At 46.4% G+C, this 16,051-nt stretch overlaps 1 protein-coding gene across 5 annotated transcripts in view; it reads right to left on the bottom strand.

The window, feature by feature from the left end:
• Positions 1-16,051, bottom strand: part of SPTBN1 (spectrin beta, non-erythrocytic 1) — a 138,136-nt gene that overhangs the window by 97,755 nt on the left and 24,330 nt on the right. The window contains exon 1 of one of the 5 annotated variants that reach the window (XM_068675238.1): positions 11,102-11,236. The exons of the other annotated variants lie outside the window; for them this stretch is intronic. The gene's annotated coding sequence lies outside the window, so the exon portion shown is untranslated. Of the gene's footprint in view, positions 1-11,101; positions 11,237-16,051 lie in introns of those variants that run through there. 5 annotated transcript variants of the gene reach the window in all.

Here is a 16,051-nt window from a genome sequence, read left to right as displayed (position 1 = left end):
ACACATTATTTGCGCTGAATTGCTGCTCACTACCGTAATTTTATTTGGTTGGGCTTCCACTGCTTGATGATCTCGACAAGTCCTTTGTGAGCACGGCCTTGTTTTCCTAACTGCGCAGTCAGCACGGCGCGGGGAGAGGAGAGGGCTGCATTGTTCCCCGCTCGCTCACTGCAGCGCGCTCCACTCATGCGCAAAGCACCCACTGCCACCCTTGCAAGAAATCACTACAGAGGATGAAGCACAGGCAAAAAGCACTCAGACAGAAGAAAGCTTGGGCTCCAGCAGGAAAACAACCTTTGCAATTTAATCATCCTGGGCTTTAAGCTGAAACAGCAATCTAATAAAGGAACAATGTCTTTTTGTGGAGAGCCAAATGTAACATGAATTTCAGCTGTCAGCATCCTGAGCGGTCTTAATAGAGAGGGCTCCAAACCAGCCCGCGCTCAGAACATGAAGATGACAAGCATACTGATAACAAGACTTTTTAGGGTGGCTGATCCCAGCTTCATTACAATTTGCATGTAGACTCTAAGTGCCCTTTAGACAGGGCTTAAAAACAGAAAATAGGCGCTGCAGTTTCTCACCCAGTCCACATCCTCCTAAAGTTCTGTGCCCACACTGAATGCAGTGAGGCCTGGGAGCCGGTAGCAGGCAATTACAGGAACAAGCAAGCACCGTGGTGAACTAGAAAGTAGCATGGGACAGACTTGTCAGGATGGGTAAAAAAAAGGTTTTGTAACTTTGAAATCTTCTGTCTTCATCGGTAAAACGTAACACGTTATTGCTTTCTGCAGAGCTGATACAATAGCAGAAGACCGCATGAGAATAAAGAGATGAAACCATTTCAAAGCATTCTTTAAAATATATTGCATAATTTGGGGGTGGAGAGGTTGGCGTTATCTTCAAAAAGAATAAATGGCTTCAAGAAAGAATCAGCTACCAGGAAAAGCATTTTCTCAGTTTTCAAAGGCAATACCCAAGGGTCAGACCTTTTGTATTTACTTTCATAAATAAACCAGATTCTGCTCCGTTTGTTTCTCAGATAATAGAAAACAAACAGTTTTATTCAGGCCATCTGAAGAATGAATTCATTTTTAAAAAATTCACTGGCTACTTTCAAATGAGATAATGTAATTCACAAATGGGCTAAGACTATGATCACTAAACTCCTGCCATAACTAAACATCTGGAATTACTTCTTAATAGTTGCATTTATATTTAAAGTAAACATTATTTTTTCAAGTTACTCTTCTCCTGTTCGATGCTCTAACCTGTTGTTAGTTTCACGTTACTCTTACTACCTAAGGATTGTCAAGAGGTTTTACGATGTTATGATTAAGCAAAATTTGCATAGCAATCCCAAATGGTCTCATTACTTCTGTAAATAGCCTATCCCTTAGCTAACGCACAGTTCAACTGATCACAGTTTCCCTGAGAGCTAATGTGAACTGCACCCGACTGAATGGCTGGGAGGGCTGAAAACGGGACACGGACACTTGCATCTCGAGGTTCCTAGACCACATGGGGCCAGAAACAACTATAAGCACAACCACTGCAGTGAAGCCAAGGGCTCTCTCCTCTTGTTGCCTCCATTCTTGTAGTCCTCTGCAAAACCAAGGCTGGACAAACAAAGGATCAATTCAGTTACCCTTTGTGCAGGACCACCGCCAGATGCTTCCACTCGCGGTCTGTACTGCTCTTCTCCTACTGATGACTCACGCTAGGCAATCAGTCCAGCTCTTAAGCAACAAATTCACTTAAAGGACTCATTATTATTAAAAGGAAGAAAATCTAGTTAAGATGTAATTGGAGTTTGGGTTTATTCTGAGTAATATTCAGCTCCCTCTTAACAGCAGCTCAACGGGGAGCACATGTTTCTAAAATGTCATTTTGAATCCCATATTTATGCTGGAGGATCTGGGAAGTCCTCTGAACTCTTGAGAATCAGATGCATCTCATCCTCCCAGCTGGGTGAGACTCACCTTAACTTCTACAGAGAGGAGAACTGGCCAGCCCGACACAGGGGCCCCTTAGGAGAAGCTCATGGCTGGGTGCAAAATGACACATGCTCAACACCCCACCCCACCCCCAGCAAAGCAAATCCGGCAAGCATTTTCGTAATAAAGAGTCAGAAGCTTGGACCTCTACAGAACACACAAGCCGAAAAAGTTATTTGTGCAAACCTTTGGAAGACTGGAAAACGTGTCTCAGTGCGCATCCTGCCCTCACACTCGGCCCAGAGACAACTACTTCGTGTTACATGAGCTGCAGCACACAGGGGAGAGCAGCCTCCCATCCGGACAGCGTGGTGTGAGCAACACAACTGCTGACATTTGATGGTTCAACTGCTGCTAATCCAATTGTAAAATAATAAAGGTACTAACGTGGCAAGGCTTTCATTCCCCTACAACATCCTCTGTCTCTCGCATGCAGTGTCTGGCTCCCAGCCTCATCTTTCCATCGACAAACAGAACCAAGGTGTTGCTGCATTTTGCAACCCAAAAGTGCTTTACAAATTTTGTCTCTGCTTTCCTGCTCGCTCCCCATGTCAACCCACTGACTGGTGCTGCCTCCTCTGGCTGTGCACACTCTGGGTTGTGGAGGCTGGGAGCTGAAAGCACCCCAAAAAAGTCACAGGAAAGGGGTGGACAGGCTGTGCTACCAGGGAGTCAAATGCCACAATCAGTGTGTAGGGCACAGACACTTCAGGAATGCGCAAACATAGCAAGACTGAAGCCTCTTTATTCCCAATACAGGCTGGAAAAGTGCACAAAGGTCATTACAATCATGCAGCCTGTCCTTCGCATGAGTGAGATCTACTTCCCACATCCTAAATAACCCATCATTTGAAAGCCATCAAACTGGGAGTTCAGAGCAGTTTACAAGCTCTCGTTTTTCCTCTGAAGTCCCTGGGACGCAACGCTAGCTGGGGGACTGGTACTCATTACTTGAGCATTCAAGCAACTTCAAAAAGTGTTCACACTGTTCACCATAAACAAAAATACAGCTCCCTGTGTGCTGGCAACCCAAGTGCTTTCAGGAGGGGCGACTGTTATGCACCTACGACCAACACGTGCAATGCACAGTACAGGGACTGCAAAGCACAAAGATTTGGCAAACGCAGCGCTCGCAGCCAAGCGCACGGCCAGGAGCACTGAGCAAGCAATAATGACTGAAAGGAAGTTATTCCATAGACTTGCACCCAATTTCCATTTCAAAATATTCAATTCTAGCCAGGACCATTACAATCTTCTAGTCTCCATAAACATGGATTCTGTCTGTGCTGTAGGCTACAATTTCAGCCTGCAGATTGGTGTTGCCTCAGCCCAGGCACTTGGTAGGAGTCGCAGGGTGGAGATGCTCAGCACTCCCTCACTTCCCCGCAGGGCAGCTCACATGAGACTTGGTCTCTGAGCTGCCCTCTAGAGAAGCCCGTGACTCTCTGCCAATTGTATGCAAACCAGAAAAAAATGGGACGTTTTAGGTAGTGACAGTTTTTTGAAAGAAGTTAGTGAAGAGGAATGTGCAATCAAGCCAAACAGAGCACTACCACACATTACGCTTCAGGGTGGAGTAAGCACCAAATCCCTTTTGGGAGTGCCCTTCCTCTTCCCCTCATCGCTTGAAGAATGTGGAAGCAGAAGGCATTTTGTCAGGCTGCTCTGGGGAGCGAGGAGGGGAGCACTCTGCTTATCAGCCACTCGTCACACTTGCAGCAAGCAACATCCTTCCACATCTCTGAAAGGGAAAATGTACAGGGAGCCAGACACACGGGATGGCGGTGCAGTTCACATCAAGTTACACACAAAGCACAGGTAAGGATTGTGTTGATAAAACTCCACATAATGCAAGGGCTCATCCAAAGGTTAAAGAATGCCATATCCCTATTAAGTTTTCTAGCAAAACAGAGCACTCAACCTCTTTCCTTGTGGATTTACGGTTTTCCTTGAACACTCTTTCCACTATTAAGTCAGGGCCAAACGCCATTTAGTATTGTAAGAGTACAGTTCAGCTCAGCTAGGTACATCACAAGCTAGCCCATGGCTGCTCGAGCGAGGCCCACAGGTTACATACAGCTTCACTCGCTCTGACAAGCCACCCCAAGGCAGCAGGTGGCCAGAAGACACGCAACTCAGCATCCAGAACTGTCTCACGAACAGAAAACTGGGTGTTTTCTAAAACCCTGTCACCCTGTTTTCTGCTCCTAATTAAGTCAAAAAGGAAATTCCCACGGTTTTCAGCCTGTGCCGCCCTAAACCAACATCCACTGCTTTTAAAAAAACACTTTCTGAATCTCCTGTGGGGTCTCTCTCATGGGCAGCCTTGGAAAAAGAACCCAGGGGGACCAGCTCATCTCCTCTGCTCTACAGTTTTTCAGCCCAGCTCCATTCCTGCATCTATCATTTCCCAATGTGTACATCCCAGGCAGTAGCTTCTTGCATCCATTTTGAAAAAAGGCTGCATTGCTGTGTAGGGTAATATGGCCCGATAAAGCACACCCAGAAGGTACCTGTTAAAAACCCTAGGCCCAATGAAAATATTCCTGTGAAGTAGAATACAAGTGCCATCTTACAAGCTTTAAACAAATCTAACAAATCTGTTAGCCTAACTTTGCAGACTTGTTCTGATGTTTGACCGTCCAAAAGCAAATGCAACTAGTCCCTTTGAAACTGGAAGTGAACAACGAGCTGCGGAGCTGGGGACCCTATTCTGGACAGTGACCAGAACAGTGACCTCGCTGTCGCCAGAGCTTTACAAGACAAGAAACACGTGTTTGTGCACCTGTGGGCACTGACCGCAGACAGGGTTATTTGCAACAAGCAGTTGGCATGCCCGTAGTTTTCTGAGGTATGGGGCTGTCAGCAGGCCAACAGCCCCTCAACTTCTACAGCTCACGTGCTTAAACCTACTGGTGGGGGTGAGCTAATACGGTTTAAAAAGGAAGTAGGCTGGAATAACAGCATGCTCACGACATACGTCACAAGGGATGCTTGTATTTGTAAGTAGAATTAAATCAAGTAGGTGAAATCAGCTGGGGTTAGTCATGCAAGCTGCAGGGGCCAGCTCAGTCCCTTTGGAACTACAGGAAGGCCCTTCGTTACGTATGCTCTCACTGTCAAGATAACATTTATTCTGATACACACTTCGGCTTTAAAACAATTCAGTTGCTTCACAGTCATAACGGAAGAGGCAAGGAAGTGAAGATATGCTCGGAAATCCATTAGCTCCATATTTATGGATGGACACCTACCCTGGCAGATTTTTAGTGACATACCACAGAGATGGGGCCTTGTTTCAAAGGAGCATTCAGACTTTGAACAGCCTTGTAGTTTGTTAAAAGCCTCTGCATTTGGCCCTTCTCCATCCTCAAGCAGCAGAGCAAAGGTGCATGTTCCAAATACCTCTGAAGAATCCAGCTGAAAGCACTCATCCATGAGTATGCTGGATCCTTAATCTGAAGGAGGGCACCTGGAACATCTGGCCTCACAGTCTGGCAGAAGCAAAAGCTTACGTCTTTTACCAGTGTCAGGAGGCTTCCAGAGAAACTTCCAGAGAAAATTCCTTCTTCCCAGTGAGCCTAGTGGTCACTGAGACTTCGAAGGACAATATTTAGTATTATCATGTTCTAGAGCTATCTGGGTGTTGACCTTCATCAAAAGAATGTGAAAATAGAGGGCAATTGCCTACAGCGATATTTACCTTTTACTTCACTGGAACAAAATGGAGTCCTTTTTAGTATTTTTCAAGTGTTTGTGCAGATTAGAGTTCCACTGAAAAATCAGTTACCCTCAGGAGTTTTTCTGGTCCCTACTCTCTCATGACCCAGAACCCACGGAAGAGAGCAGAGCTTTGGAAGCCAGCTCTGTGTCAGTCAAAAAGAAAGAAAAAAAAAAAACCAACAAGCACAAGACAAGACACTCCCCCTTCCTGAAGGCTGTCAGACTCCTGGTTCTTCTTTGGCTCGCTGTCTGTGCACGGAGAAGAGCGGACAAACCTTACCATGGTGACCCTCACCACAACCTTAACTTGGCAGGAGGTCCCAGACAACCCGAATGCCCTCGGCTGCATCCCTGTTTGCTTTGACAGGGCTCCAGCCCAGCGCTGCAGCAAACTGGCAGTGCCAGGTGGGAGCTGGCTGGCTGGGCTGCCGGGGGGCATCACAGACACTGCCCCGAAGCAGCTACAGCCTGTAAGCTAAAGTGAAATAGTCCTTAGGGGAAAAGGTAAATTATATGACTCGATCTTTCAATAAAAATTGCAATTGCTTGTCTGTACCATGTAATCAACAGTTCTAAGTTTACATCTGTTATAGTAAACCAAACGAATAGAGCTCCAGACAAGTTTTGGGGAAGGGAGAGGGACCAGAGATGTCATGCGAAGTGTCTTACTGATAAAGCCACAATCGGAGGTTCTGCCTCACCTCCTGCTCCTACCAAGTGGGTCTTATAGAGAAGCAATGGCTACAAATTACATTTATTTCTGATAAGAGAACACCTGCAATGAGAGGACAACTGAGCCTGCCTTTGAAATGTGCGTACGCAAAAGCTAAGTAAAAGCTGGCTGCAGTGGATCAACACAATGACATCCACGAGCACATTCCTCCTCCTGCAGCCTCTCTCTGGCAACCTGAGATGCGATAGCTCTGACCTCCTTACAGGAGGAGGGCTGCCAAGTAAACAGGGCTAAGGATCCAGCCAGCCGGCTGCTGGCTCTCCTGCACTTCTATTTGCCCTCTCTAGTTCTCCACCCCACCCTTCCTAACCTTGTTATTAATATAGCTTCCAACTTCGTTGACAGTTAATAAATGTGCATAGTTGACTTCGTGACGGCAGGTCAGGAGCACAGACCAAGGAGAGTCTGTCCAGAGAATAGAAAGTGCTATTTTCCAGTGCAGCTGCCCAGCTCCTGGAACACTGTGTAGCTAAGGTGGATGGAAAAAGAAAGGGGCACAGCAAAAAATTGCTTTTTGACCACCTTAAGCACTGAGACATGTCTGACAAACCGGAATGAAGCAAGAGTATAACAAGGTTTAACAATTCCATCACGCGGGCTGTGAGGTGAGGCTCCCCTGGGCGCTGCCTCTGCCCCCAGCCGAGGCACAGCCAGAAGGAGATGCAGCTGGGGGAGGCTGAGCACCCAAGGGGAAGGATGCAAAAATGGGCAGCAATCTCAGGGCGTGCTGCTGTGTGCCTAGACAAACCTCCCTGGCGTTGGAGCTGTTTCTTTCAGGCTCCGTTGTGCTCAGCCAAGGAGGAGAAATTCCAGCAAGACGGCCGGCGTGCAGGCTGCCTCCTCCTTCCTAGGAGATGCGGGGCGGTGAAGGGCTGTCTGATGATAACTTCCAGCACAGGAAGAATGAGACCGAGCTGTTTTGGCTCTGCCTCCAAACTGCAGAGCAGCAGTGGGAAACCGCACCCAGGGAGACGCCTAGGGAGAGGAGGATGTTTTGTTGTGTAGGCTTTTGTTCATCTGAGGTATTTCACAGCCAGGCAGGCAGAGCATGGAAGCAATTTAAAGGGACAGCCTGGAAGAAATAACCTGCTACGCAGCCAGCAGGTTTCAGATTAGCAAAAAAACAAACAAACAACAAACAGATTTTATGGAAAGAAACAGGGAAAGCTTTGTTAATGCACTTCATAGGACAAGAGCAGGCAACACAGCTGAAGCAACAGCTGGTTTCAGTAGCACACTGAGCTCCAGCAGCAACTAAGGAAGGAGCAACCCCGAGCCCAAACACCCCCAGGCTCTCATCAAGAAGAGACTTAAGGCAGTACCAGCTACACCACAGCAATGCCACAATGACTTCTACCTGGTCTCCTGCTGGAGCTTGGCCCAGGGACCAGCGGTTCCCAAGACCTCCCTAGCTGTGCTGGCTCTGCTTTAACCAGAGATGCCTCATCAGTGCCACAAGGCTGGGATGAGGAATGGGCCTAGTAAAGAACTCGGGTTTGGACAGCATGGTGGTCCCAGAGGAGGCTCAAAGACCGCTCCAGAATGAGCATTTCCGTCAGCTATTGAAGCCCAAGTCACAGCCAAGATCACAGAAGGCTTCGCCTCTGGTTAGCCAAACCCAGTACAGCACTGGAGTGTGTTATAGGAACCACGTGGACTACAGCTGTTAATTTTTAATGAAAAGAAAACCAGAATTACCAAAAGAACGGGACAACTTTTGCTTTTGTGCAATTACAACAAGACTTAAGTGCTGTTTACAGGATGCCAATACTCCATAACTCAGAACTGGTCAGACAGCAAATTGAGAAACAGAGCAGATCAGTTTGACACCCAGTGCCCCACTTGAAAAGCCAAGCTAGGAGTCGTCCTGCAAGTCATCACAAAGTGCAACAGTTTCAATGCAAGGGGGTCAGTGCACGCCTCACTCAGGACCAGAAAAGGGGTGCTGTACCCACAGCATGGTTGCCCTGGGAGCCTCTGAAGCAGTCATTCCCCCTCCGAGACGAGGTCCTCCGTGCATATGTACATTTTTGACTGTGCAGAAGCAAAAAAGAGGCTGAAAGCTATCTGAAGAGCCATCCTTTCCCAGTAAAAGAGAAAAAGTCAGCAGCCATCCAAGCGCAGCACCGAGCTCAATAGCAGATGGCCTAATTCTACTAGGCCAACAACAATTTCTCATTCACGTAACCGAACACAGATTGAGCAGTGGTTCACAAGGAGGGAGAAATCCATCTCCTCCCCGCCAGAGGAAAGGAAACACACATCACAACACCCGCTCCTTCGCCTCTGGACAGAAGCATCAAGGGCACGGTGTGCAGACTGGTCTCCTTAATTCTCAGCTAATCTTTCAGGGCTTGGTGGGTCCTAACCAGAGGAAGATAACAGGTAAAAGCAAGCACACTGCCTGTGGCTGCCATCACTGAAGTTTTAAATGGACACCAGCTGTTAATTCCTTTCTACATTCTTCACATTTTTTTCGGCCAACTCCCGAAAAGACTAACAGAAACCCTTCCCCTTAAACTTTCATCTGATGCATAGATAAAATTGTCAGGAGTTTTCAGGCAAGGAAAAGAAATATCTATCATTATCGCCTTAATTTAAACGCATGCCTGTAAGTCTCCAGTGCGGTGCTGTCCTTTGAAATGGGTTAAAGAGCCTTAATGTCATCTAAATTAAGTCGATTTGTTATTCAGGGCATTTGTGACCAAACATTTTGAGATGTATCCTGGGAGGAAAAAGCACATGGGCCAGAATTTAAAGCTCTGGGAAATGAGATGATGGATGGGGAGCAATAGCCCAGAAAAGCTACATCTTAAATAGCTTTGGTCATTATTTTGGGTCTTTGTTGTTTCAACTACGCTAAAGGTTTTGGTTTGTTTGTTTGTTTTGTGTTTCTTTTGGAGGGGGATACAGGGAGTAGGTATTTTAGCACACACCCTTATATGTTGTCCCATGCAAGATGGAGATATTTATTGTTTTATATGAGCTATAGCAATGACTATTTGCAGGTTCCTCATGACAGCTTGCTAGTGTTTAGAGTACTGCCTCGTACACTTCTGCACATCCTGTGAAAGGGGCTGGCTCTCCTGGAACACCAAAGTTGCCTCAGCTGCTGTAAAAAGACCACAACAGGCTTCCCCAAAACCTCAAGGTAATACTGGTACTCATGAGCAGCATGAGGAAAGCCTAATAAATAACTCCATAAAAAGCAACAGTGTCACACTGGACCAGGACACTGAAGTTTTACCCAAAACGCCTCTTGAGTGGCAGACGCTGCAAGCTATTGTTGCCCACTTGAGCCTGAAGGACTCTGCAAGGCCCTGGCTCTGTGTTTGCCCCAGTCGTGCTCCCCCAGGCTGCTGCTCCCCGTGAGCACAGCTCTGCCGGGCGAGGGAGCTGCTGACAGGGCCGAGCTGTGGCTGTGCTGGCAATGGCAGCATCCAGCCCACATGGGCCCTTCCCTGGGCACCAGCAGCGGGAGGGCTCTCAGGTCCCTGGCCCAGGGAACTGGCCAGCTCCAGGTGAGTGCTGCTCACAGCTCTGACCGTCCAGGGCAGGACAGGCAACACGGCCGAACAATGGCATTGAACTGTTTCAAAATATCTAACTATTGTTATTGGCACCTTGTTATAAACAGCTTCTGGCAGCACGTAAACACCGCGCCATGTACATGCAGAGCTTTGCGTACTGAGGCAATGGAAATCGCTTTGCAACAACAGAAAAAATGCCCTCGTCATCTGGGCCAAGAGCTTCCTGGCCCCTTGGGCTGATCTCACAGGGAAACAAGGTTGCTTTACACAGTATTTTCACACTCAAACCCAATCTTCTGAAGTACTTCGGAAAAAAAAATCACAAGCAAATACATTGTATTTCTTCTGCGATTACTCAGTTTCAAGTGGTTACCACACACTCAACACACAATCCCTGTTTACAAATCCCAGAGTCACCACACGCAGAAGCTGAGGAAAAGCGGCATAAAGCAACGATATGTAAAATATCTCATCATTACTTCATTCTGATTTGAGTTTTTTGTCTGGGAAATAGATCCTTGGCTGGCACGTACCCAACCCAACAGCTGCATTGCTTTTTTACTTCCACAAACACTCCAGAACTTAGCCAAAACCCTGTTTGTGCTGGCAAACACCCAAGATTTTATTATTATGTACTATTAGTTCATAGTGAGAAATGTGCACTACAGGGGAAGAAAAATCCAGAGAAGCTAAATAATTGCGTACAGATGTTAAAGACCTACAAGCTTTATCAACTGGGCAGTACCTTAGATATTGTTTCTATCACTTATTTGCTTTTTGAGTTTTTAATATGGTGACTACGCATGCTATCCTTGAAGAATATTCTAGAGCTCCGCATTCAAATACCATTAACTTTTGACCACCACTTGTCTCCTCTCAAGAGCAATCTCTCTTCATTATTCAATGCATGCTACTTTATAGTCATTTTAGATTTAAAGAGGATCTCGGCTGTTGTTTCACTATCTAGCAACTTTTGAAAGCCATGAGACTATTTCATTCTTACCTCATTTCACAAAACCCAAACCTGACACATCACCCCGAACCTCCAGCGTTTAGAATCAGTGATCAAGTACCTCACCGTCCCCAAGAAACCGTGCTAAATACCCACTCATCCTCACCATTCAATTCCAGTTCCTGGCAAACAATGCCTGCCCCACCTCTCCGGGACTGTTGCTTCTCCAGGCCTTGCACAGCCACTCACCGCTCGCTCAGGCCAGTGCTCGGGTTAAGCTGCCTGCAGGAGGAGCCCAGTCCCGGCCAGCTTTCTGAACCTCGCTTCATTAAATGTATTCCACAAAGTACTTGGAATGTGCAAAGTACTGCAGCTGACAGTAAATAATACGAAAGTAAGATCAGGAGAAAATCACTGGCATTTTTTGTCACTGACGTGTAATGGCTTTGCCATTTCAGATTACATCGTGAGCGCTTTCTTTCCACCAGCACAAAATGGCATAACAAGGTACATTCACTTGGCTCTTCTCCACAAATCTACAAAAGAGGATAAATCACAGAAAAAGGTCACCTCTCTGTAAACCAGTGAACGCAAAGGCCGATGCTTCTTGCGCCAAGCCAGAAGCACCCAGCCCACCACCCCTCCTTGCCTGAAGAACGCGGGGATTTGGGCGGACAACCTGACTTCTCCTTCCACTTTTTCCACAGCCACTGATAAACTCTTCCTGAGAAATGATTTCATCCTTTCCGCTGATGTGGCTTACACAACACAGATTGTCCGAGGGCTGTGACCTCCCTACAGATTTAGATACTCAGCTACCATCTGAAAAAACACCGATCTGGTAAATTTGGCGGGTTGGAAAAAAGTCGATGGAGATGAAGTCTTTCCTACTTCTCCACAATTGTGACTGATAGAATCTATTCCAGAGCTGTGTTTTTGTTTAAAAAAAAAAAAAAAAATCAAAAATAGAGTATCTCTGTTTACACACAGATAAGAAGAGTACAGGGCTTGTCCCTGTTGACCAGCTGACTGGTGTGACAGAGGTCTGGAGCCGCGTACAGCCACCCATCCCCACACTACGCATGGGGAAAGAGCCCCTAAAGGCAGTACATTGGTGCTGTTTGTCCAATTTCCCTTTCTACCCAGGGAATCCAGGTGTCAAAAAGAAAGAAATGACAAGAACTCCAGAAAATCTCCTCCATTTCACACCATGAAGTGCCTGGCCATGAATGTCAAGACGTTTGCTGCTTCAGAAAATGACTATCCTGTCTGTCCACTTCCTTTGTAAATAAAGTGAGGTAACAGTTCCAGTACATACTAACCCCATTCCTTGAGTAGCCTTCAATAAGCTGCCTTCTACTCCTCCCAACAGATGGACTGATAGTCTTAGATCCTCAGCCAGTTCAGTTTTGTTTCTTTCAAGTGGGTAAGAGCTGTAATGTTTTGGTGTTCTACTACACGGCTCAGAAACCGGGGAGAAATGGCGCTGTTTCCCTTAATACCTGCACAGCCCCCCCAAATCTGCTCAAGCAGAAAAACAGAATTACACTGAATTTATCAGTCGTGGTTTTGTTTGTTTGTGTGTGGTGTTTTTGTTTTGCTTTTAACTTCAGGTGAACATGACCAACTGCCTCCACGGACAAAAACTCTACAGCACGGTCTTTATAGCTAGTAGCATTCAGCTTCACCGTAGCTCTGGGTTCTTGATTCACTCTCCTTGCATTCAGGGCTCACTCAAGAAATCCTCTAGCTTCTCTCTGAATTTCTGAAGCCCTCAGTGACTTTGTATTAGGTTATGGAAGTATATGACCCAACTCCCATACAGGAAAAAGGTAACAAAGAGACGCTTCACTGGTCGCTGACCACTTCCCTCAGATATTGATCTTACTAGCCCTTCCTTTGGTATTAGTGCAGTTCACATAACTGCAACAGGAATAAAACATGACATAAGAACAATAATGCACCATCAGCTTCTACCCTGTGCAGCTTGCTCAGCCACAACAAACCAGCTCCATTGCCTGACTGCCTTGAGAGGGATGTGATGAAGTGAAGAAACTATCACAGACCGGTTCTTGGTGCTTAGGACCTAGCCAGAACAAGTCAACCATTAAACCATTTTCTTGCATTAATGGAGAGAAACAAAACAGTAGACTAAATGTTAACCCTGAGAAAGGGCAGTATCAAAAGGGATATCCCAAAGGGCTACATCGCATGGGCACCAGCAGGGAGATGCAGAATCTGGCTAGCTACAAGGCAGAAAGTCTGATAAAAAGAGGGCAAATATTTCCTGACTGCTTTCAAGCTGAGCGATTACATTCAGGTTTACAACAACTAGTTATAGCTAAGATAACCCAGGTAGTAACTCCCGTTGTTACACAAGACATCTGAGCATAGAATTGGACGTTGCAAAGGCACTTATATGAATTATCTTGTGAAATAGCACTATATTGCCCCTCACATACACAAATAATAAATAATTTTAAAAAATAAATAAAAAAATAACAAGAAGCAGGCTATGTAATTGTTTAGAAAATAACAATGGCAAATGTTTTTCATTTTTCTCTGGGTCTTTTGAGTATGACAGGTTGATATGGTCACAAAGGAAAGCCTGCAGATAAATGGTATTCTTTGCAGCCTTATCTGCATTTTAGAAATAAAAGCTACGATTATCAAATATTTAAGATTTACACCTGCAGATTCATGGTAGAAAAAAATAATACAGCCCTGAAGCAGTTCAGAAAGTGCTAATCCTGATCATTTTCTACCTAATGACTGTTTACTACACAGTCCTGGCAGCTCTCCAGATCTTCCTGCCTTTTCTTTCTCCCCCACATCACTCTAGACAGCCATCTTGGGTGAAGAAAAACCTCGGGAAGAGAATGCTCTCCGTGCTCTTTTCAGGCTCTAAAAGCTTTGTTTCCCTAGGGAAATCCTGAGTGTTGTTTCACTTTCCAGTCAAAAATGCAATTTTAAGGCTTTAAAAGCATTTCTATATAAGAGGGCTGAGAAGAAAAGAAAATGGGGGGGGGGGGTGGGATGGACAGGAAAGCTCATTTTTGAAGGATTTCAAAGTGTCATTGGCTCTACAGTTTTAAAGGTGGGGCTATTTCTCCTGCTAGGAATAAATCCTAACACGCCGTACAGAACCCCCCTACCACTTGTTTCAAATGACATTCACTGTCATTTGACGTTTTTTAAATGGAACAATTACTCGGGATCAAATGTTCCAGCCCTCCCCGCTCCCCAGCCAGCTGTGTTTTTATGCTACAATTGGAGCTCGCATGCAGCTGGAAACCACCCAACTCTCCTCACTACAAAAAAAACAGAGCAGAACAGCTCATTAGTGCAAGTGCCCCACTACTGCAGGCCCCCAGAGACCTGACAAGTTGTGCGGGCACCGCTGGCTCCCGGAGCCCTCGCTCCCTCTTCTGCAGGGGCCCCCAGCACGAGGGCAGGCACCCCGCACACGGGTCCCCTGCTCACAGGAACAGCAGAAATGGCAATGTGGAAGCACAAGTGGAAGGACACCCAATCGGTCCCACATCCCTCAGTGGCAAAGGGATGGGGACAGGCACAGGATGGGCAAACAGCCACAGCACCAGATGCTCGTGGGCACCTGCAGCTGCCGGAGAAACACCATCTCAAACAGTGACTTGCACATGGCTGGCCGAAAAGGTAACCCACATGAAGCTTCCAGCCAGCCTACGTGTTTTGTTATAGATGTAGCGTTTCAGAAGCATTACAAAGCAGCGCAGTTGATCCTTCCCTGGCTCAGCCCAAAAGGCTGCATGCAGCAAAGGCAGCAGCACAGCGAGGTGCTTGGAGCGTTGCAGTCCCAGCCGACACAGAGAGCCCCTGCTAGCAGCACATCACCTACACGGCCCTGGATCAGCCGGAACAGGAGGCACTCCTGGATCCCCAGGTGGGCAAAATCCCTCCTCCTCCTCCCAGAATGTGTGTTAAAGCTCTTTCTTCAGGCATCATGGTAAAAGTGAGATCCAACCACTCAGATCTGAGTGAGGAGAGTAGCTCTTACTGGCAGAAAACAAAAATGTGGCCAATCCAGCACACTGCAATCAATAATTTAAATGAAATCAGTCAAGCCCATATTCAAATCAGGTCAGCAGTAATTAAAGCACCCTAATTTGGAATAGTAAAACCAGAAAACGTCTGGACGTGTACATCTCTCAAAGCGAATATATTAATGGAGTGCTTTGAATTGCATGATGCACTACTAAGAAGCTTTAATATAAACCTCAGGATTACACCGTGCCAGCTTTTCAATTATTGTACTCTGCTTTAGAAAACGTGCTGTGAAGATAGTAAGAGGTCAAAACAGGCCTTCGGTCACTACTTCACCCTTTCTTTTCCTAAGGATCCTGCTGTTAGCTTCCATTTGTGCAATGTTTGTTACCACGGGCAGGACCAAATGAAGCACTGAAGGTGAAACTTTCTTTAGAAGGTTTCTATTCCTGATGACATTGATATCAATGCAATGTACAGAGAGGCCTCCACTTCAACAGTGGCAGCAAAATTGCCCCCTCATTTCCCGAGTGATCTGCTTGCTTGACTCCATCTTAACACAGTGCCTCACCATACAGTGATTCAGCCATTTTATTTCTGAATGACTACAGTTTGCCTTGCCTTAGCACTGCGTTGTACATCAGGCTCAGCTGTCTTGAGAACAGCAATCTCTCTGCATAAAGCAAATGCAAGCAAAGGTTTAAAAAAAAAAAAGAAAAAGAAAGAATATCAAACGGAGGCTAGGAGAAGGAGGTGGGTGAGAGGTACAGTGCAGTAATGGCACTGAATACATAAAAATGCAGAATTTTTAGATTGTCCCTGGCTTCTTTATCAAACAGGCATCTCAGGAAAAAGCTCTGTGATCTGGTTCCCTTGGGAAGGCAATGCTGAACACAGGCTGTATCTCTGCTGCCTATAATGACAGCCCCCGTGCCAGAACTCCAGTCCCCAGGCCGTAGGGGTACACTGGCACACACCACACCGGAGACTGGGTGTGCAGACCCTCGGAGGCAAGGCAGCCGTGGTGCAGGAGTGCAGAGCTGGGGCACAATGCCAGCAGCTCGCCAACAGCAGCCGCGAGTCCCACAGACAT

Source organism: Anas acuta, chromosome 3 (assembly GCF_963932015.1).
Source record: "Anas acuta chromosome 3, bAnaAcu1.1, whole genome shotgun sequence".
NCBI lineage: Eukaryota > Metazoa > Chordata > Aves > Anseriformes > Anatidae > Anas > Anas acuta.
The sequence above is the reverse complement of the archived record's forward strand: the minus strand, read 5'-3'. Positions and strand labels throughout refer to the sequence as shown.